The sequence below is a fragment of the Pelophylax lessonae genome, assembly GCF_965119305.1.
Source record: "Pelophylax lessonae genome assembly, chromosome: 2".
Taxonomy (NCBI): Eukaryota; Metazoa; Chordata; class Amphibia; order Anura; family Ranidae; genus Pelophylax; species Pelophylax lessonae.
This window is the reverse complement of record NC_138769.1, coordinates 91450939-91474977: the sequence shown is the minus strand read 5'-3', so window position 1 is coordinate 91474977 and position 24039 is coordinate 91450939.

Here is a 24039-nt window from a genome sequence, read left to right as displayed (position 1 = left end):
GGAAAGATTTTTGTCATTTTTACTGTTTTTTTTTTTTTTAATAAGTAATGGCGGCGATCTGCAATTTTTTTTTGCGGGACTGCGACATTGAGGCGGACAGATCGGACCTTTGACTGACATTATTGACACTTTTGGGGGTACCAGTGACATTACTACAGTAATCAGTGCTATACATATGCACTGTTACTGTAAAAATGACACTGGCAGGGAAGGGGTTAACTTTATTAGAGAAGGAGGGGTTAAATGTTTCCCTAAGGGCGTGCTTCTAACTGTTATGGGATGTGGCTGTTTGTGTAACTACAGAGATATACAATCCTACATAGCAGGACCATATGACCTCTGCACTTACGCAAGGGAGAATGACAGGCGGCTTTGTTTACATTACCTTTCTCCTTTTGTACTGGACAATTGTGAGTGACCGGCGGACATCGGGCCCACCGGTCACACGCGCGGGGATCACAGTGAACGAGCGGGGGTGGAAGCACGCCTCCGGCGGCGCGCATTTGCCCCCTATTGGCTCACAGGCGAGTGATGTACCCATACTTCACTTTGCCTGCACAGGGCTGACCGCCGCAGTATATGTACTTGCGGCGGTCGGCAAGTGGATAAACAAGGCAGTTCTCCATTCTCTGACAAGGGAAGGCTGTCATCCTGTATTTCTGCTAAGCAGGAACATGGATCTTTGCCTTCCTACAGTACAAGCACCACCCACACAGTTAGCAAGCACTCTCTAGGAACACAGTTAACCCTTCGATTTCCCCTGATTTTAACCCCTTAACAGCCAGTGCCATTAGCACAGTGACAGTGCATATTTTTTTAGCAATCATCACTGTATTTGTATCACTGGTCCGCAAAAAGCATCAAAAGTGTCAGTTAGGCATCCGATTTGTCCATCGCAATATCGTAGTCCCGCTATAAGTCTCTGATTGCTGCCATTACTAGTCAAAAATATATTCCATAGTTTGCAGACACTATAACTTAGCAGAATATATATTGACCTAAATTGATGAAGAAATTAGATTTTTTACATTTTTTTATTGGGTTTGTTTTATAGCAGATAGTAAAAATATTGGTTTTTTTTTTCAAAATTGTTGTTCTTTTTTTGTTTATAGTGCAAAAAAACAAAAAAACACAGAGGTGATCAAATACCACCAGAAGAAAGCTCTATTTCTGAGAAAGAAAAAAGAGCATAGTTTTTATTTGGGTACAGCATTGCACAACCACACAATTGTCAGTTAAAATAGCAAAAAATGGCCTGGTCATGAAGGGGGTAAACCTTCTGGAGCTGAAGTAGTTAAGAAGGACAAACAGACATGTAAGGGGGACATGTGAATGTCATGCACAGCTAGGTTCCTTTTTTACATACAGGCAGGGCTTTTTTTCAGTAGGCACGTGGGGAAACACAGTTGAGGGAGGGGTCTATTGATGCCGGCTGCAAGGAGATCTGTTGTTGCTGCTGGGGGTTGGGGTATTTTGTTGCAGGGGGTCCATTTTTGCTGGGGGTCTATTGTTGCTGGCTCCTGGAGAGTCTATTGATGCTGGCTGTAGAGAGACCTGTGATTGCTGCTGGGGATCATTTGTTGCTGGAGGAGGGGTATTTTGTTGCAGATGGTCCATTGTTACTGGGGGATCTATTGTTGCTGGCTTTGGATCTATTCTACCACTTTTCTTGTTATCATCAACAAATGACTTAGTGCCACAATTGTTACTTTGTTCTGTATTCTCTAAAAGGGGCAGTACTGGGAGGTGGGTAAGGGGCTGAACCAAGGAATGGTGAAGGAGATGGGTAGGGGGTGAGTTCCTGCACCTATTGTCTGAGAAAAAAAGCCCTGCTTACAGGGATGCAGAGCGTCATGCAGGTGTTCATACCAAACTACACACCTGTAGGGATGTCGGTCCTCTTCTAGACCTCTTCTCCCCACCCTCCTGGTCCCTTCACATTAACCCCTTCCAACTTGGATATATGTGTATATATACAGACATGGGTGTATGTATATATACCCCTACACAGAAGTTCAGATGTTATGCCTGCCTCCAAAGACGCCCAAAAAATGCCCAAAAAAATGCCAGCTACAAAAACGCCCAGGTGTGTTTTTGCAGCTGGCGTTTTTTTTTGGGCATTTTTTTGGGGGTCTTTGCAGGCAGGCAAAACATCTGAACTTCTGTATAGGGGTATATATACACACACACTTATATGTATTTATACACATACACACATATAGGTGTTATAGGAGCGAAGACATATGCCTGTTAATTATTTAATTAGCGCAAGCATATGTTTCTGCTACTTTCACACCTATATATGTGTATGTGTATATATACAGACATGGGTGTATGTATATATACCGCTACACAGATGTTCAGATGTCATGCCTGACTCCAAACATCTCCTCAAAAAAGCCCAATAAACGCCTGCAGCAAAAAGCATGCTCACAGGCGAGAAGCCATATCAGTGCACTGAATGTGACCTAAGAGAAATGATCTTTTCTCTATAGCGGTCACCCTGATATGGAGTGTTTTGTCACCCTGCCATAACAGTCAGAGTCAGTTAACCCTACACTACACTACGGTCCCCTTATACTTAACACTTTCCCTACAGAAACTAAATTATTAAAGCTAACTATAGTGGAAAATAGCACCCTAACTACACTAGATATCCCTTTCCTCACACTAAAAATTGCTAAATGACACTTTGTAGCAGAAGTAACAGAACTGCTTCCACTCTCTTCCATGTCCCTGTATAACAATGCTAGGAATTTGGCGGGGGCTATCTTATATACTGGGGGGCGTATTCACTAATGATTGGCCTATGGACCCCCTAGTCACTCCAATCACATTCCTAGCATTCTCCTGCCCTATCAATTGGCTTTTACTGATGGTTCTGTCCAATCACGGGCTTTTAAAGCCCATTTCCTGTACCATTGCATTTTAGTCGGTTCTGGTTGCCGAATTCCGAACTTTTTCAGCAAAAAGTTTGGAATTCGGCCGAACCTCGAACAGCCAATGTTCGGGTCGAACCGATGGTCGACCCGAACCATTCGATCATCCCTACTAACCACCTGTAGCCATGAGACACGAGGCCAAGGCTACCTGACACATGGTACAAAAAGTGGTTCTCTCTCATCGCCAGGTGAGGGACTCCTTTTCCTCCATCATCCCCTCTGGAGCTGTCCAAGCTTGCATCCTAAACCACATAACTCATTTCCCTTCACAGGCATTGGCTGTACTATACTTCCATAGGTTATCACACAGAGGCTGTTTGTTGCAATAAATTGTCTTTACTTGTTTCCATACAAGGAGAACAATACAGCCGAAATTCTGGTGACAGATTTCCCAAATCATGGCTTAATACAGATCGGTATCCACATGGTATCATTAGATTTATTGGAGCATTATGGTACTTGAATCCAGGATTACTCTCTTACTAGATCTTCATCGGGCCTCACCATAAAGTATACAAGCTGCTCCTCCGCAGAAGTGGAGAGCAAAGGGAAACACTCAGCACACAACATCTCCTTAGTAGGTCAAGTCCCAGCTCACTCAGACCCAGGTTATCTCACCACTAGGAGGAACAACCCTTAAATGGAAACTCAACCTGCCTACAAGCATGAGAGCTGTTAGATCTTCTCAATAGATGCCATAGGACATCTAGGTTCTAAAATTTTACTCCAGGCAGGGAACACCAATAAACCATACCTCCATCTTCTTCTAGCTAATTTCTGCAGTCATTTAAAAAAAATGTAAATGCCCTAAATACTCACCTATGATCACATGAAATACTTGGTCCTCAGTTTTCTATCTTCCTCATTGCAGAGTGACAGTCTGGCGGAGGAGACTTCTCAGGCTCCAGAAGACTACAGCAGCATGATGACATCCAAATGAGTGGCAGTAACAAGCCCGGCGGGCAGCTGGCCCAGACTAAAGCACTAGATCACCGTTTCCAAAACAGGAACTCAAGGTGTGGGTTGTTGGGCAATATTTGACCAGAGATAGGCTTTAATGAGAAAGAATGAGCTAAACATTTTTCTAGAACCCTAAAGATTAGGATTTATAATAACAGCATTAGTGGGTTATGAATATTAGTCATATACCGAGCAATTAAAGTAGAACTATAGGTAAAACTTTTTTTTTAATTTTTTGGATAAGATAAACAATATATCCTGAATCGGTGTCTTTCTGCTCTTTGATTGTCCAATCAGTGAGCTGGGGGTGTGTTGCTTACTAAGTGGTGCTACCACATTGGAGGGTTAAGGATCGCACCATACTATATACACTAGTCCCTACTATATCTGGTAGGTAAAACTGAATCACATCTGACTGAACAGAATTACAAACAGAAAGTTAAAGCAATATATGTTTTGTAAATGTGAGTTTAAAAGAGAAGTATAAGAATTAGAAAAAAAAAAAACATTTTATACCTAGGTGGATGCAGCATCGATCTGATGCTGCATCTATTGCCCACTAGTTCTTCACTGAGAACCGAGCATTTAAAGGCTGCGAAATAAGAGCCAGGGACTGTCAATCTCCTGCTCTCTGCTCTGCTCCTTCAGTGTTCACTGGAACGCTAGACTTTGGAGGGGGCCGGAGGGGCTGGCTCAGGCTCTCAGCGGATCACTGAGAGGCTAAGCCAGCTGTCGGTCCAGGCTTCTGAGCGGATTCCGACCATATGATCAGGATCTTTTCAGATCTTGGACAGGCTCTGTAATGTCAGCCAATAGTGGGCCTTGTTCTGCACACTCCATAGGAGAAGTAGAACAGGGACTGGCTGGGTGATTTGATTCACATATGGGCAGGATGATTGTACCTGAATTGATCCATTGATTGGCTTGGGTACAACTAGCCTGTTGGATTTTTTACAGATGATTCCTGCTGGTGGCTATAGCCATTAGCAGTATCGGCGGTCCCCGGGTTACAAGCAAGATAGGGACTGTAGGTTTGGTCTTAAGTCGAATTTGTGTGTAAGTCGGAACAGGTACATTTTTTAGGTGTAGCCCCAGCCAAAAGAATCATTTTTTAAGTTTTTTGGATAGCACCCCTGTACCATTTGTTTTGCTGTCTGTACTCCTGTTCAGAAGATGTCACATCACTTACTGTCCCTATGACAACTGGATTTTGAAAATTTGGGGTTTTTGTGGAAACAAGGATTGGTGAGAAAGCTTCAGTAGAGACACCTTTTTTCCATGAGAACTCTAACAGGAGTTAATTACCCTTCCTAGGGGGAGATTTCTCTTCACTTCCTGTTGTCTCCCTCCATTTGTAAGTAGGAGTCATTTGTAAGTCCGATGTTTGTAACCCGGGGACCGCCTGTAATCAAAGTGTTCAACTGACTGGGAAGGCTCCCAGCCGGAAGAACACAAGAGTGCTGAGGGAGGCATTCCCCCATCAACACTGACTGTGTTGATGAGGGAATCGAGACATTTTCTTTCCTTCAATTTGTGGTAGGAAAGAAAATTAAATCATCTATGGGCTGCCTTACTGTAGCTATTAGTCTGAAATACAACTGTAAAGCCTCATTTGAATGAAAAAGGAACATAGACTGCAGCATCATGCAGGATTGGCAGGATTGTCCATGTGTGGGATTTTCATACGTGTTGCTTTTATTGACGTAGAGCTTTAGAAGGCTTCATGTTTCTCTCTGATTGTTCTGTTGTTTTTTTTTCATTTTATTTTTTAATTCAGTAGGGAAACACACATAAACAAAATAAAAAGAGATCCTCACGTTATGCAGATTAATTTACCCAATTATGAACTGACACCATTGAGTTAATTTACTAAAGGCATATGAACTGTTTACTTTGCTACTTTTACCAAAGCTTAGTGAATGAGGTGATGCTCTGCCAAATTCCATCATCCAATCATGTGCAAGCAAAGTGCTGTTTATTTTTTTTCCCTTGTACATAGTTGGGTATTCTTTGCAAAGTGAAATTTCCCTACATTCACTAAACCCTGGGAAAAATTCCTCATATGTTCGATTTGTCTAAATTACAAGGTCTAGCTTCAGTAGTCACTCAGAGTTGTTGTGGGGAGGTGTGGTGGCATGCTAGGAGTGAAGGTGTTGTCTCCTGTACACGTTCAGCAATTTTCTTTATTTGCAGGCATTAAGTCAGATATAACCTGTGGTTTAGACCTGATCTGGCAGGCACAATATACGTGTTCTCACCGCACTGTGATCTGCGATTTGACCTGTTCTAGTAGACACACCTTAGCTGGTGCATGGCAGGGTCAAAATTACACACGTGGAATCTAATTAAAGCTATTTATTTTGTTATCAATGATAAAAAGTTGTTAGAATTATGAAAAATATAATTAAAAAATGAAATTCAGTTAAAGGAACTCAACCTTGGGTGGCTCATATTGAAGAACGAGTCCTTAGGCCCCCCCATGGCTTTCTGTGTTGTGTGCAGCAGCTAGCAAACATCTCGTGATGGGCTACCCATCCCTGTGCAATGATGTCCCAAAAACTTGAATGGCAGGTTGCTCCTACAGTACAGGTACATTATATTCAAGCCTAAGCCCTAATTCAGACTAGTGCAGCTTTGAAATCACGTTACTTCAGCGTGCTTTCAAAACCACAGATCAGTGCGATTTGGACCTCCGATTTCACTTCGGCTTGAGACTTCATTTAATAGAAGTCAATGCAATTTCCAATGAAATCTCACAAAATTAGGGCAGGAACCTTTTTCAAAGTCGCTGCAACTTGATCCTCAATGATTTGAACGGTTACATTTCCGGCAATGGGTGTGACTTGTTATGGGATTTTGAACTTTCAAATTGCATTACAAATTGCACTGGTGTGAGCCAGGGCTTTTATGCATTAATGGCTCAGCTATGTGTGTTTAGGGGGCCTGTCTTTTAACGCTGAACACCAGGCAACCAAATGCATACTGTACATGGAAGATGTTTAGCTGCCAAAGATATTGTATTTTTGTCTATCCATTCCAGAGATTTATATAGCCCTGCCCCAAACAAAGTTAAGGAAAGTTAAAAAATAATGCTGAAGCCCCAAGTTTTTTATTTTATTTTTTTATTGGAATTGCTATCTTATCTTCTGTATTGATGTTGATGTAGGGGATCTGGTTACTGGGCAGGAAGCATTTCCACCAAAGGGATCTATATAGTCTGATTGGCTAAGTCTAATATAAAAAAAAAAAATTGAAATACCACACAGTGCTAAAGGTCCAAATATGACTTTATTCCAATAAAGGTCCAAAGAATAATTCAAAGAATACCCAATGCGTTTCAGAGGTCCAAAAAAATGCCCCCTTCTTAAGAGTTTAAAATGAAAAATAATGTAAATGAACTAAAAGTGAACTGGATCTTTAATGGTACGTCTCCAGTGTATGAGAGATAATCCCCCTGAACATATTTTTTTTTCCCCTCTTAACTTGTGTGTTGGGTTTTTCTAAAAAGAAAACATACTCACACGTCCAGCAATTCCAGCATTGTCCTGTCATGATCTGCCAAACCACTGCTGCACGCCAACTCCTGTGCTGCCATCTTCCTTTTTGGCAATATGGTAGCCAGCTGTCTCTTCCTGGTTCAGGTGTCTGGCCCCCTGATAACACACTTCCAGGCTGTCCCTACACCAGCCACTGTAGAATCTGAAGCCCCCTGAGATATGTGTAGCCGGGACGGACTACCATTATCTGACACTGCAGACTTATTCTCTGCTCTCTCAGACTGTCTCTATGCTCCTCTAGTGTTGGTCTCGGATTTCATGCATCATACTCCTGAGACTGGAAGAAAAGCATTGAGGGAACTGTAGACTTCTAAAAGGATATTACTGCACTGCAGCAGGCTATTTGCTCCAGGGGAGAATTGTGGGAGAGACTATAAAGGGATCTGCTGAACAGGCCCCCTCTCTCTAGCTTCCTTGGATCCATTGTGTGTGCATTGGTCCGCCACAGAGAGAGAGGACTGCGGCCTACTGCATGCCACCCAGCTGTCTGCAGACTCAGCCCAGGCGGGATGAATGACAATCGCTACATCCCGGACATCCCTGCAGCATCGCTGATCGAGTTGGAGTTGGCGGGACTCACTGAAACAGCAGAGCACAGCCATCTGAGTGTCCACAGTGTGGAGAGTTGCCGTTGCCTGTTTTTCCAGAACTCATAAGAGGGACATCAGGATTGGTGAGAGAGCACCTGCTCAGAGCCCATTTACCAGTTGCTAAAGTTCAGCTTAAACACTGAATACAGACACTCTACACTTGGATCAGTTAGTGGATCATCAGAACCAGCTATCCTGCATTGCCTGTCTCACAATGTGCTACACTGCAGAATCATTTGTTCTTTGAGCTCCAATTGCTGGTGAAGATCTTAGCAAGGCCTTGCATTCTGAACATTGCTATCTCACTGCTTTTAAAGGGGACACGTTACTGGTATCTAGATTACCTCATCTCTCATTAGGATACATTTATTATAGGCCAGCCCGGGGTTCCCCTTTAGTAAGAGTGTTTCTCAAAGCAATAATCTTACTTACTGTAAGATACTGTGTATATTGGTGTATTTACTTGTTACTCTAACTAGTTATTTCCTGTTCTTTAGTGTTATTTCAACTGAACTGAACCTTGGCTGTTTATCTAGGGCCTAGTTGAGTAATACTCTTTTCAAGCCTTCTTCTTGAGTAAATCTAAAGAGTTAAAACCTATCTGCATTGTGTCAGTGTGCCATTTAAAGGTATACACAACATGTCTGAACCTGGAGTTTCAGGAGGGCTGGACGTTTCACAGGGTCAAAGCAGCACAGAAGAAGATACAATTACCAGCATCCCCCAAGGGGGGGAGTGCTACATATGTGATGTATATATTGAGTATATATCTGTCTCCCCCTGCCAGCATTTTCCCTAGCAGCAAATGATCAGCTTGATTGAACTGCTAGTGCAAGCCTTCTCTCACCCAGTTGTGCTATACAGGGGGTTATTGGAAGCTGGTATTCACACTAATTCAAATACTAAATGGAGATAAAATTATTATCTTAATGTTTTTTTTGCTTACTGATTTTTTACCTTTCTATCATTTTTCATTTTATTTATTTTTAATTGTGCACATCACCACCCATTTAAACTCCTTTCTTTTCTAGACACCTTCCTGGCAGGTTATGTTGGACGGTTCTGTTTTCCCATTTTTCCATCTGTCCTGTTTTGCACTGCCGGCCCATTTTGGAACCTTTACCCACAGCTCCCAGGTCAGAAATCTCCGGTGGCTGCCGGTGCGATTTTGGCATGCAGCATCCTGCATTTTTGTGAGTCTGGATCCCTCAGTCTGATTCCCACATTCCAATCTACCTAATACATTTCCATGTTTATTAATATATTATGTATTTTTTAAACATTTTACTTTATAGATTATGTCTATGAATCAACCCCTAAAGAGTGAGACTGAAGTCACGAAAAACGCGTCGGGTCACCACAGATGCTATGACACATTTACTATATACTATTTGATTACTGTATGTACCAATGTATTGGATTTGTATACTTCGGCCAACTGTTTGGCATTATGACTAGTGTTGAGCGAACACGGACTGTATTATTCGTGTTCGTACCGAATAATTGGATTTTTTGTACCCGAACACGGACACGGACACTTTACTGTATGTTCGGGTAAAAATCCGTGTTCGGTCGTTTTATTTCCGGGTTTTGCATGCTTTGGCGCTCTTTTCATGGCGGGCTTTCAACAGCCAATCAACAATCGTTTAACTGGTGTGCCTTAAGCCATCCCAGCCATGCCTGCAAATGTCTCAGTAGCTGTGATTGGCCGTCTGAAGCATGTGACCAAGTCTTTATAAGTTCGAGGCAGCCGCAGCGGCGTCATTATGCTGCTTAGATTCAGGGACAGAGCACACATCAACGTGCTGGCTGCTGATTAGGGAAAGATAGGCAGGAAAAAACCATTTGTGTCCGGATAGAATTGAGGGACAGGTCGGAGTGTTTAGGCAGGGCGAGTTGTAGGCATTTTAGGGATAGAGTCTGCTGAATTATAGGGTCAGTGTCTTCTACAAACTACAATCGATATTGCTGTGTGGGGGGTGGGGTCTGCACTCAATCCTGATCTACGATCTCTTCTCAATCCTGTTAGGGACAGAGTCTGCTGAATTTTAGGGAAACTGTGTTCTACAAACTACAATCGATATTGCTGTGTGGTGTGGGATTGGAGATAGGCAGGTGTCAGTGATCCACATCCATTTTTCTGTGTGTGAGCTGCAGTGAACACAATCTTTTTGGGCTGCAGTGAACACAATCTTTTTGGGCTGCAGTGAACACAATCTTTTTGGGCTGCAGTGAACACAATCTTTTTGGGCTGCAGTGAACACAATCTTTTTGGGGTGCAGTGAACAAAATCTTTTTGGGGTGCAGTGAACACAATCCTTTTTGGTGTGCAGTGAACACAATCTTTGTGGGGTGCAGTGAACAAAATCCTTTGTGGGGTGCAGTGAACACAATCTTTTTGGGGTGCAGTGAACAAAATCCTTTTTGGGGTGCAGTGAACAACATCCTTTTTGGGGTGCAGTGAACACAATCTTTTTGGGGTGCAGTGAACAAAATCCTTTGTGGGGTGCAGTGAACACAATCTTTTTGGGGTGCAGTGAACACAATCTTTTTGGGGTGGAGTGAACAACATCCTTTTTGGGGTGCAGTGAACAACATCCTTTTTGGGGTGCAGTGAACAAAATCATTTTTGGGGTGCAGTGAACACAATCTTTTTGGGGTGCAGTGAACACAATCTTTGTGGGGTGCAGTGAACACAATCTTTTTGGGGTGGAGTGAACAACATCCTTTTTGGGGTGCAGTGAACAACATCCTTTTTGGGGTGCAGTGAACACAATCTTTTTGGGGTGCAGTGAACACAATCTTTGTGGGGTACAGTGAACAGAATCTTTGTGGGGTGCAGTGAACACAATCTTTGGGGGGTACAGTGAACACAATCTTTGTGAGGTGCAGTGAACACAATCTTTGTGGGGTGCAGTGAACACAATCATTGTGGGGTGCAGTGAACTCAATCTTTGTGGGGTACAGTGAACACAATCTCATACTTCTGAAGGTTTGAGGGTGCTGCCTGTTCCATACTCCCCCTACTCCTCATCTAGCCTTTTAGGGGTACAAACAATAGTAATTGGGGCCTAGTGTGGTTGTGTACGTGTGATATACATACACTTTTTTGGGATCATATTTTCTATTCCGCTATTTAATCAAAAACCTTTGGGGATCAGTTAAATTGGGGGATAGTCTGTGTTGGTACGTGTGAGAGAGATCCACCTTTCCAAGTTGTTGGGGTTCATCTCATACTTCTGAAGGTTTGAGGGTGCTGCCTGTTCCATACTCCCCCTACTCCTAGCCTTTTAGGGGTACAAACAATAGTAATTGGGGCCTAGTGTGGTTGTGTACGTGTGATATACATACACTTTTTTGGGATCATATTTTCTATTCCGCTATTTAATCAAAAACCTTTGGGGATCAGTTAAATTGGGGGATAGTCTGTGTTGGTACGTGTGAGAGAGATCCACCTTTCCAAGTTGTTGGGGTTCATCTCATACTTCTGAAGGTTTGAGGGTGCTGCCTGTTCCATACTCCCCCTACTCCTAGCCTTTTAGGGGTACAAACAATAGTAATTGGGGCCTAGTGTGGTTGTGTACGTGTGATATACATACACTTTTTTGGGATCATATTTTCTATTCCGCTATTTAATCAAAAACCTTTGGGGATCAGTTAAATTGGGGGATAGTCTGTGTTGGTACGTGTGAGAGAGATCCACCTTTCCAAGTTGTTGGGGTTCATCTCATACTTCTGAAGGTTTGAGGGTGCTGCCTGTTCCATACTCCCCCCTACTCCTAGCCTTTTAGGGGTACAAACAATAGTAATTGGGGCCTAGTGTGGTTGTGTACGTGTGATATACATACACTTTTTTGGGATCATATTTTCTATTCCGCTATTTAATCAAAAACCTTTGGGGATCAGTTAAATTGGGGGATAGTCTGTGTTGGTACGTGTGAGAGAGATCCACCTTTCCAAGTTGTTGGGGTTCATCTCATACTTCTGAAGGTTTGAGGGTGCTGCCTGTTCCATACTCCCCCTACTCCTAGCCTTTTAGGGGTACAAACAATAGTAATTGGGGCCTAGTGTGGTTGTGTACGTGTGATATACATACACTTTTTTGGGATCATATTTTCTATTCCGCTATTTAATCAAAAACCTTTGGGGATCAGTTAAATTGGGGGATAGTCTGTGTTGGTACGTGTGAGAGAGATCCACCTTTCCAAGTTGTTGGGGTTCATCTCATACTTCTGAAGGTTTGAGGGTGCTGCCTGTTCCATACTCCCCCTACTCCTAGCCTTTTAGGGGTACAAACAATAGTAATTGGGGCCTAGTGTGGTTGTGTACGTGTGATATACATACACTTTTTTGGGATCATATTTTCTATTCCGCTATTTAATCAAAAACCTTTGGGGATCAGTTAAATTGGGGGATAGTCTGTGTTGGTACGTGTGAGAGAGATCCACCTTTCCAAGTTGTTGGGGTTCATCTCATACTTCTGAAGGTTTGAGGGTGCTGCCTGTTCCATACTCCCCCTACTCCTAGCCTTTTAGGGGTACAAACAATAGTAATTGGGGCCTAGTGTGGTTGTGTACGTGTGATATACATACACTTTTTTGGGATCATATTTTCTATTCCGCTATTTAATCAAAAACCTTTGGGGATCAGTTAAATTGGGGGATAGTCTGTGTTGGTACGTGTGAGAGAGATCCACCTTTCCAAGTTGTTGGGGTTCATCTCATACTTCTGAAGGTTTGAGGGTGCTGCCTGTTCCATACTCCCCCTACTCCTAGCCTTTTAGGGGTACAAACAATAGTAATTGGGGCCTAGTGTGGTTGTGTACGTGTGATATACATACACTTTTTTGGGATCATATTTTCTATTCCGCTATTTAATCAAAAACCTTTGGGGATCAGTTAAATTGGGGGATAGTCTGTGTTGGTACGTGTGAGAGAGATCCACCTTTCCAAGTTGTTGGGGTTCATCTCATACTTCTGAAGGTTTGAGGGTGCTGCCTGTTCCATACTCCCCCTACTCCTAGCCTTTTAGGGGTACAAACAATAGTAATTGGGGCCTAGTGTGGTTGTGTACGTGTGATATACATACACTTTTTTTGGATCATATTTTCTATTCCGCTATTTAATCAAAAACCTTTGGGGATCAGTTAAATTGGGGGATAGTCTGTGTTGGTACGTGTGAGAGAGATCCACCTTTCCAAGTTGTTGGGGTTCATCTCATACTTCTGAAGGTTTGAGGGTGCTGCCTGTTCCATACTCCCCCTACTCCTAGCCTTTTAGGGGTACAAACAATAGTAATTGGGGCCCAGTGTGGTTGTGTACGTGTGATATACATACACTTTTTTGGGATCATATTTTCTATTCCGCTATTTAATCAAAAACCTTTGGGGATCAGTTAAATTGGGGGATAGTCTGTGTCGGTACGTGTGAGAGAGATCCACCTTTCCAAGTTGTTGGGGTTCATCTCATACTTCTGAAGGTTTGAGGGTGCTGCCTGTTCCATACCCCCCCTACTCCTCATCTAGCCTTTTAGGGGTACAAACAATAGTAATTGGGGCCTAGTGTGGTTGTGTACGTGCGAGATACATACACTTTTTTTGATCATATTTCCTATTCCGCTATTCAATAAAAACCTTTGAGGATCAATTGAATTGCGGGATAGTCTGTGTCGGTACGTGTGAGAGAGATCCACCTTTCCAAGTTGTTGGGGTTCATCTCATACTTCTGAAGGTTTGAGGGTGCTGCCTGTTCCATACTCCCCCTACTCCTCATCTAGCCTTTTAGGGGTACAAACAATAGTAATTGGGGCCTAGTGTGGTTGTGTACGTGTGATATACATACACTTTTTTTGGATCATATTTTCTATTCCGCTATTTAATCAAAAACCTTTGGGGATCAGTTAAATTGGGGGATAGTCTGTGTTGGTACGTGTGAGAGAGATCCACCTTTCCAAGTTGTTGGGGTTCATCTCATACTTCTGAAGGTTTGAGGGTGCTGCCTGTTCCATACTCCCCCTACTCCTCATCTAGCCTTTTAGGGGTACAAACAATAGTAATTGGGGCCCAGTGTGGTTGTGTACGTGTGATATACATACACTTTTTTGGGATCATATTTTCTATTCCGCTATTTAATCAAAAACCTTTGGGGATCAGTTAAATTGGGGGATAGTCTGTGTCGGTACGTGTGAGAGAGATCCACCTTTCCAAGTTGTTGGGGTTCATCTCATACTTCTGAAGGTTTGAGGGTGCTGCCTGTTCCATACCCCCCCTACTCCTCATCTAGCCTTTTAGGGGTACAAACAATAGTAATTGGGGCCTAGTGTGGTTGTGTACGTGCGAGATACATACACTTTTTTTGATCATATTTCCTATTCCGCTATTCAATAAAAACCTTTGAGGATCAATTGAATTGCGGGATAGTCTGTGTCGGTACGTGTGAGAGAGATCCACCTTTCCAAGTTGTTGGGGTTCATCTCATACTTCTGAAGGTTTGAGGGTGCTGCCTGTTCCATACTCCCCCTACTCCTCATCTAGCCTTTTAGGGGTACAAACAATAGTAATTGGGGCCTAGTGTGGTTGTGTACGTGTGATATACATACACTTTTTTTGGATCATATTTTCTATTCCGCTATTTAATCAAAAACCTTTGGGGATCAGTTAAATTGGGGGATAGTCTGTGTTGGTACGTGTGAGAGAGATCCACCTTTCCAAGTTGTTGGGGTTCATCTCATACTTCTGAAGGTTTGAGGGTGCTGCCTGTTCCATACTCCCCCTACTCCTCATCTAGCCTTTTAGGGGTACAAACAATAGTAATTGGGGCCCAGTGTGGTTGTGTACGTGTGATATACATACACTTTTTTGGGATCATATTTTCTATTCCGCTATTTAATCAAAAACCTTTGGGGATCAGTTAAATTGGGGGATAGTCTGTGTCGGTACGTGTGAGAGAGATCCACCTTTCCAAGTTGTTGGGGTTCATCTCATACTTCTGAAGGTTTGAGGGTGCTGCCTGTTCCATACCCCCCCTACTCCTCATCTAGCCTTTTAGGGGTACAAACAATAGTAATTGGGGCCTAGTGTGGTTGTGTACGTGTGATATACATACACTTTTTTTGGATCATATTTTCTATTCCGCTATTTAATCAAAAACCTTTGGGGATCAGTTAAATTGGGGGATAGTCTGTGTCGGTACGTGTGAGAGAGATCCACCTTTCCAAGTTGTTGGGGTTCATCTCATACTTCTGAAGGTTTGAGGGTGCTGCCTGTTCCATACCCCCCCTACTCCTCATCTAGCCTTTTAGGGGTACAAACAATAGTAATTGGGGCCTAGTGTGGTTGTGTACGTGCGAGATACATACACTTTTTTTGATCATATTTCCTATTCCGCTATTCAATAAAAACCTTTGAGGATCAATTGAATTGCGGGATAGTCTGTGTCGGTACGTGTGAGAGAGATCCACCTTTCCAAGTTGTTGGGGTTCATCTCATACTTCTGAAGGTTTGAGGGTGCTGCCTGTTCCATACTCCCCCTACTCCTCATCTAGCCTTTTAGGGGTACAAACAATAGTAATTGGGGCCCAGTGTGGTTGTGTACGTGTGATATACATACACTTTTTTTGGATCATATTTTCTATTCCGCTATTTAATTTAACTGGGCCTCCATGCGAGACCTGTGTGCCTTGTTGCGCTGTTTTGAGTACTCCACCAACATGGCCAGTGGCAATGACGCCGTTCTCAGCTTAACTATCCCACTTCTATGCCTCCTTGAAAAAACAATTCGGGCGATGATGGAAGAGGATGTGGCACAGGATGAGGAGGAGGAGGAGGATGAAGAGGTAACATTTCCAAGGCTTTCAGGGCAGTCATTCGCAAGGGGCTCCGAGGGTGGGTTCCTGCACACGCAAACGCCAGGGACGCAATTGTCCAGCAGGGGCACAGTTCTGGAGGATGAGGAGGATGAGGAGGAGGAGGAGCTGGAGGAGGAGATGGAACCATGTTCACAGCAGGGTGGCACCCAGGCCAGCTCATGGCCATCACTGGTGCGTGGCTGGGGGGATACAGAGGACACGGACGATACACCTCCCACAGAGGACAGCCTTTCGTTGCCTCTGGGCAGCCTGGCACACATGAACGATTACATGCTGCAGTGTCTCCACAACGACCGCCGAGTTGCCCACATTCTAACTTGTGCTGATTACTGGGTGGCCACGCTGCTGGATCCCCGTTACAAGGACAACGTACCGTCCTTAATTCACTCACTGGAGCGCGATCGCAAGATGCGCGAGTACAAGCGCACGCTGGTAGACGCCATGCTGCTGGCATTCCCATCTGACAGCGAGGCCACAGTGGAAGCACAAGGCAGAGGAGGAGGAGGAGGAGGTCGCCAACGCAACCAGGGCACCGCCAGCACCTCAGAAGGCAGGGTTAGCATGGCCGAAATGTGGAAAAGCTTTGTCAGCACGCCACAACAAACAGCAGCACCAGCAGCTCAGATGGAACGTCTTAGCAGGAGGCAGCATTTTACCAACATGGTGGAGCAGTATGTGTGCACACGCCTACATGTAGTGAATGACGGGTCTGCCCCCTTCAACTTCTGGGTCTCCAAATTGGGCACATGGCTTGAGCTTGCCCTTTACGCCTTGGAGGTGCTGGCGTGCCCTGCAGCCAGTGTATTATCTGAACGGGTATTTAGCACGGCTGGGGGCGTTATAACAGACAAGCGCAGCCGCCTGTCCAGAGACAATGTGGACAAGCTCACGTTCATTAAAATGAACCAGGCATGGATCCCACGGGACTTTTCCGTACCTTATGCAGAATAGCAATGGATACCGACCTTACCCACCCATTGTTCCATTTTTGCTCTTTCTCACTCTTTTGGGGTGTACCCTCATTTAAAATTTTTGAAAAGAAGCAGTGTTGGCTACCTCGTCCTCCTCCTCAGGGCCAGATTAATGTAGGGGCTATTGGAGCTGCAGCTCCAGGCCCCTACCTTTTATATAGGCCCCGGGTTGGCCATATTCACTGTTACCGCTCTTCTGTCACTTGTAAACACAGAAGTCTGGCTTCTATGCTCGCTTCCCCAGGCAGCACCCTCAGAACCTCCCCACACAGCGTGAAGGCCGGACAAGGAGGGACAGTTGGCGATGCATGGATGTGTTTATGGGCTTCAGAGACAGCATCCCATGTTGAATTAGGCATGCATGGCTGCACCCTTCCTCCTCTGGGTGCATGGCAAGGCACGGCCCTTAAGGCCCTTCAAAATCCTCAGCACCAAGCCCATGATGCTGTTAATCCGGCCCTGGTCCTCCTCCACCGCCGCTTCCACCTACACCGCCCATAGGTGTGCGCAGCCTATTGCATTAAGGTGTGCACCCCAAAGTTGAAATACACATGCATGTGTTTGCCAGCAGGGAGAGTAATGTATCGGGGCCATGTACCTGTAGGCAAGGAGAAATAGAGCAGAGCAGGTCCCAGGGAGATCTTTCCCATCTCCTCACTGGCAATGCTATGTGCCCTAGGTGATTAGGGTGTGCCCAGGCACACCCAGCACACCCTGTGCGCACGCCTATGTCACCGCCACATCCACCACCACCTCAACCTCCCTCCTACTCCATATGGGCCTCGTCCTTCAGAGATGAAGAAGAACATTGTTTTATTTTTCTGTTTTTTTTTTGTTGTTTTAAGTTATTTCCCTATCCACATTTGTTTGCAGAGCACTTGCCATGCTCTTAATTACGTTTTGCTGCCATTTGCAGCACTCTAGCCCTTTCCTTTGGTGTTTTAGAGCCATTTTAGTGCCTTAAAGTTCGGGTCCCCATTGACTTCAATGGGGTTCGGTGTCCGGGAAAAGTTCGGTAAAAGTCCGGGACACGGACCCGGACTTTTTTTTAAAGTTCGGCCGAACCCGTCGAACACGGACATCTAGGTGTTCGCTCAACCCTAATTATGACACCTTTTCCCAGTTTCATTGCTGGCGTATGCTCAATAAACTTGTACTATGTTTTTATTACTGGTTGTGTCACGCTTCATCTAAAGTCCCAAGGGGCAAAACTCTGCAATTGTATGTACAATAGGGATGGAGGCGCTTTGCATGGTACTACCAACCATATTTTGTTTCCAAATGGAGATGAAGAGTATTTCATTCCTATAACCATCAGCTTCATCTAGAGTCCATAATGTGTTATTTTTCTATTTTATTATATATGAATGAAGAACAATCAGTCTGTAGAGGAAATACCCCAAGAACATTTGATTTTCATACAGAACAACTGTACATGCCAGTTTCACCAGACGAAGGGCTATGCAATTTTTATTTTTTTTTATAAATACACTGAACATTTACGTCAATGAGTGAACAGTCTCCGTCAATCCAAGTATTTTTTGTGATAGTGTTCCTTTAAGAAGATGTACTTTTCACACAATTCCTAACCTTGACTGGCTCCGGTAATGCCTTGCCCTGCTCATCTATTATTTTTTTGCCAAAAAGCAGTGAGGATACTTTATCTTGTCAAAGCTCCATTAGTGGATATTTCTTTCACAAAGCATCCATCTCCTCTGTTGTAGATTGATTAAGATCATTTTAATGCTTTGCCAGCTGAGGGATTATATTTTTTTACCTGAAAGACATATCACAAACACTTAATCTCTTTTGTTTACATCATCCTCAAAGCAAAAGGCCTCTTTTATTATATTTCTGTCAACTTTGTTATGTTCCAAACCTGGGAGGATACCTTGGATTGTTTCATGTGATTCCAAATGACAAATGTGGAAGACAAATCTAAATTGATGCTGCCCATGGAAGCATTAGCTACAGTGAGAAGGTTATCGGATGTGATTCTCTCCAAAACACTTTAGCTATGCCAATAAAAATATAACTTCTTCTTCCTGAATATTTAATCTCAGTGTTTATCAATTCCGGGCCTCAAGGACCCCTAGTAGGTCATGTTTGTAGGATTTTCTTTACATTTTAAAGATGATATAAATCCTTGTTGTTGGCTTCATAATCTACTAACCACAAGTGTTTCCGAGAAAATACTCAGTTGAGTACTGTCCGTGTTATTTTATTATTTGCACTAATAATTACATTTTCATGGCAAGCTTTAGGAGGTCAACCACCATCTTTTAAGGTCCAAGTAGTATTGATTCAGCACTACTTGTACTTTAGATGAAGTCCTGAAAGCTTTTCCTAAATTTTAATTTTCAGTGCAAATAAAAATGGTATAGCATATTGTACTTGACTGTGTTGTAGGGGAATTAATATGGCTACAGTCGCCTTGAGCATAATAAAATTCTTAAAATACAGCCTTTTGGACGTATTCGAGCACTGAGAGCTGAAAAATAAGAATTTTCACGAAACTGTGATTTCCATATTATGGAGTACAGGACAGAAGAATTGATTTGTAGATCATAGGTTGTATACCTTGGATACTGGCAAGAGCTTTCATGGGAACCACCGTATAACCCTCTCCCTTACACTCCAGTTTTTTTTAGCAAGAAGTAGGGAGATTATAGAGGAAAACAATTAGGGGGTGGGGGAGGGGGGGGGTGAACCTGCACCCTGTACTGTACTTCAAAATATGGAATTTACAGGTATGTCAAAATTCATATATCTTAATCGTACAGTACAGGACACAGGAATTGATTCTTAGACCATGGGATGTCCCCAATAAATAAATCCAGGAGTGAGGAACAAAAGAGTCAACTTAGGAAAAAACAAGAAAGGTCAATGGACAGTTGACAGCAGAAGTAACTTGTAGCTAAAGCTCAGATCAGTAGAAAAAAAAATTGTAGAAAAAAAGAACATTTTAGAAAATATTAACAGAAAAACAGGTGGTGGCTTTGCTACTTGTGAGAGGTACAGATGCTAGAAGCTGTAAAAAGCCCAAGAACACCAACATCTTTGGGAGAATGTGCTCAGGTAAGGAAGGAGGGATTTGTTCCATGAGAGAAGAAGCCCTAGAGAAAAATGTTAAATAACTACCCATCTGGATGGAAGTAGAGGGAAGAATTCCATAGAAAGATAAAGGGTCAAGCGTGCATGCAGCCATAAATGACAATTCTGACCCCCACCCATAGTTTAATCCTAAAGTAACAGTAAACCTTTGTTTTTTTGGGTTTTTTTTGGGGGTTTTTTTTAACCACTTTAGCCCCAAGCCCATTTTTGACACATTTTGTTTACAAGTTAAAAATCTGTATTTTTTTTTTGCTAGTAAAGCTACTTAGAACCCCCAAACATTATATATATATTTTTTTTGGCAAAGACTCTGGAGAATAAAATGGCGGTCATTGCAATATTTTTTGTCACGTGGTATTTGTCTCTCAAACACCATTTTTTTGGAATAATTACAAAAAATTATATTTCACTGCATTTAAAAAAACTAAACAGTAAAGTTAGCCCAAAAAAAAAAAAAATCTGATCACTTTTATTGCTGTCATAAGCAATGTAAGCATCCCTTGTGACAGCAATAGGCAGTGACAGGTACTCTTTATGGAGGGATCAAGATCCCTCCACTACACTTCCATGTATTCAAAACGCCGAAAACTGCATTTTTGAATACACTCACTTTTTAAATCCGGCGCCTTTAGCAGTCGAGTAACCCGGATGTGACGTCCCAGGGTTACGTCATAGGAGACCCGATCAAAGCCACATCCGGCTTTGATCGGGACTCCATGCGCCGGCTGGTTGCTTGGGTCTCCCGGTAGGACAGGAGACCCGGGCAGAGGCGTGGAAGGCAGCGTGAGGGGGGCGTCCCCTCCCGCTCGCTGGGAGTAACGATCGAGCGGCTCCCAAGCCACATCGGTCATTACCACCAGAAAGCCGATCGGTACCGGGGGGATGCCTCTAGCTAGAGGCATCACCCTGATACAACCACTTACATTCAGCCGACGTAGGTCTACATGGCTGGTCGTTAAGTGGTTAATTAAAAATAACAAACATGGTATACTTACCTGTTCTGATGAATGGTTTTACACAGGGTAGCCCTGATCCTCCTTTTCTGGGGTTTCCCTACCAGCACTCCAGGCCCCTCCTCTTCAGCAAGAGCCCCCATGGAAAACCACTTTCCATGGGGGCACACATGCAGGCTTGCTCCTGAGCCACCCTGTCTACATCTATTGACACAGACCAGGCAACTCGACCCCATCCCCCGCTCCCTCATCACAGCATTTGATTGACAGCAGCGGACGCCAATGGCTCCCGCTGCTATCAATCTGTCCAATGAGGAGGGAGTTGGAGCCAAGAGCCACTGCTCTCGTGCATGTCGCTGAATCGGATCAGGCTCAGATAAGAATAAGGGAGGGCTGGGGGATTCTGCAGCAAAGAAGGTTTTTTACCGTAATGCATAGAATGCATTTAGGTAAAAAAACCTTGAGGATTTAGAACCATGTTAATTGTTTGACATGCCTTCAAGGCAGGTATTGGGGAAGGAGAATGACATTCCCACAGAAGGCAATAGGAAGAGTCCCACGGAAGCAACTGTTTTCTAGGATACTCTCTCCTCAGGTAACATAAGAAAAGGAGAGACTCCTAGGAAGAAAACAGGAGGAGTTCAGGCATATCTATGACTCCCTCAAACTGAGTGAAATAAAAGACCCGGACATCTGTTTTAGGCGGAATTGGCGGAAATGTTAGGATTCATCTTCAGGGGTGCAGGTCAACCTTCAAAGTTTTCTGAGCAGATCTAATGGGTTAGAGGTGGAGGATCTGTAAGGAAAGGAGGGGTCTGCAGCAGAAGATGATGATGCCTGGAGGGGGTGAACAGAATATACACATAAGGTGGAGGAGGCCTATTCAATAAGGAGGCAAGATTGCTGATAGTGGGATAGGAACCCCCTTCCCTTAGTAGTGGGTCTTAATGTATTTCACAAATGGATTCCCAAAGGGAAGCTTGCGTTCCACGGGCATATGCAAAAGGCACCTTTCCTGAGGCTGGTTTGCCAAAAGTAAGAACACTCTGGAGAATGACATATCACACTCTTCATGGCAGAATAGTAGGGCTGAAGACAAGAGTTGTAATCTTACAGCAAGAAAAAGATTATCTTTATCAGTAGACAGCTTTCTATTGAGTTCTCCAGACCAGTTTGTGTAATCAGCTTGCATTGTTGGCAAAAACGATGGCCAGAAGTGCTCACTTAGGAGTCTTGTGTGCACTATGTCCCTAGCTAGAGAGGAGCTTTCAGTAATGAGATGGAATGAATTGCTGCCAAATATAAATAGGTAAACATTATAATAATGTTACTTATAGGGCTGAATAAAGTGAGACAATAATAGCCAGAGTAAAAACACTCAAACGTATAGAATATCTTGTATCCTGTTTTTTTTCCAAACCGATTGTGTGCTTAGCATTTTGATGTGTCTTGCATAAAAAAGGAAATAATGTCCATGTTGCTGGTCACATCCAGGGTTCAGGCTTCGAGCGTTATGGTGGGCATACCCCTAACGTGGTCTTCAGGGTCTGGGTGCCAAAGGAATGGAACATGGCCCTGGACCTGTATGACACCCTGCTACTAACTTACTGGTTTCAACACATACCAAGGAGAGCACCAAACACAGGATCCAGTGCAAAGCAAACATTACAGGTCAGCCCCACTGCAGGGATGCCTGGGTATGGTTCCCAAGATGTACATAGAGAGTAATGGATTTGGAAACTGCTTCTGAGCCATAAGGCAATCAGCAGTCAGATCCAGAGGTTGTCTTTGGGAAATAGACGTATAAGTGCTGCCAGCATTGCTGCAGAGGTTGAACGGGTTGAAGGGGTGGGGTCAGCCTGTCAGTGCTCAGACCACACACCGCACACTGCATCAAATTGGTCTGCATGGATGTCATCCCAGAAGGTAAACTCTTCTAAAGATAATGCACAAGAAAGCCTGCAAACAGTTTGCTGAAGACAAGCAGACTAAGGACATGGATTACTGGAACCATGTCCTGTGGTCTGATGAGACCAAGATAAACTTACTTGGTTCAGATGGTTTCAAGCGCGTGTGGCGGCAAACAGGTGAGGAGTACAAAGACAAACTTGTCTTGTCTACAGTCAAGCATGGTGGTGGGAGTGTCATGGTCTGGGGCTGCATGAGTGCTGCCGACACTGGGGAGCTACAGTTCATTGAGGGAACCATGAATGCCAACATGTACTGTGACATACTGAAGCAGAGCATAATTCCCTCCCTTCGGGGTGTACTCACTTTTGTGAGATACTGTATATATGTGGGCAGAGAGGAAACAACTTTATTTTCAGTAAAGTGACCAGTTTATATGTGATGGTGGTTTCTGTACAAACTGGCAATGGAAATAGTTGCTATAAGTAAACATAACAGGACTATGTGTCACTCTTGTCATTGTGAGCCACAGTTAGACACAAAAAGTGGAAGACAGTACAAAAAGAACATAATTACATTTTTTACCAAACATGGTAAATATTTTTATTGGATGATCTAAATAGACAGCATATTGACTATAAAGGCATGCCATTAGCCTAACCAAAGAAAATAACATTTATTATTCTGATTGGAGTTATTTTCCCTAATAAATTATGATTGTTCATTAAATTGTATCAGTCTGGAGGAGCAACTGCTGTCAAACATTAGATGCAACTTGTGTGATTACCCCAACAGCCTAATGTTTGATTGCATGAAACTTTAATAATATATTAATAATAATGATCTGTTGATTAGAATGTTCCTATCATACTTAGCATTACCAAAAACAATTCCTTATGTCAGAATCTGGGTAGTTGTACCACAACTGGGGCACTGGGCAGCATTTAAATTACTTTAAACAAGGCTTAGAACAATTGATGCAACTTCTTTACTTAAATGCCTTGTTGATACAGCTCAACGTGAACATTGGCAACAGAACGTCACTAACAATCTCTATTAGTTTGCCCAGGCATACCTCAGCAAGGTATTAGTCCATGCTTGGTGTTCTTTAAGAACTGGTAGATCTCCAGACGCCCAGTGCCTTTTGATGGACTGCAAGGTACTGTAATCCTCCTCTG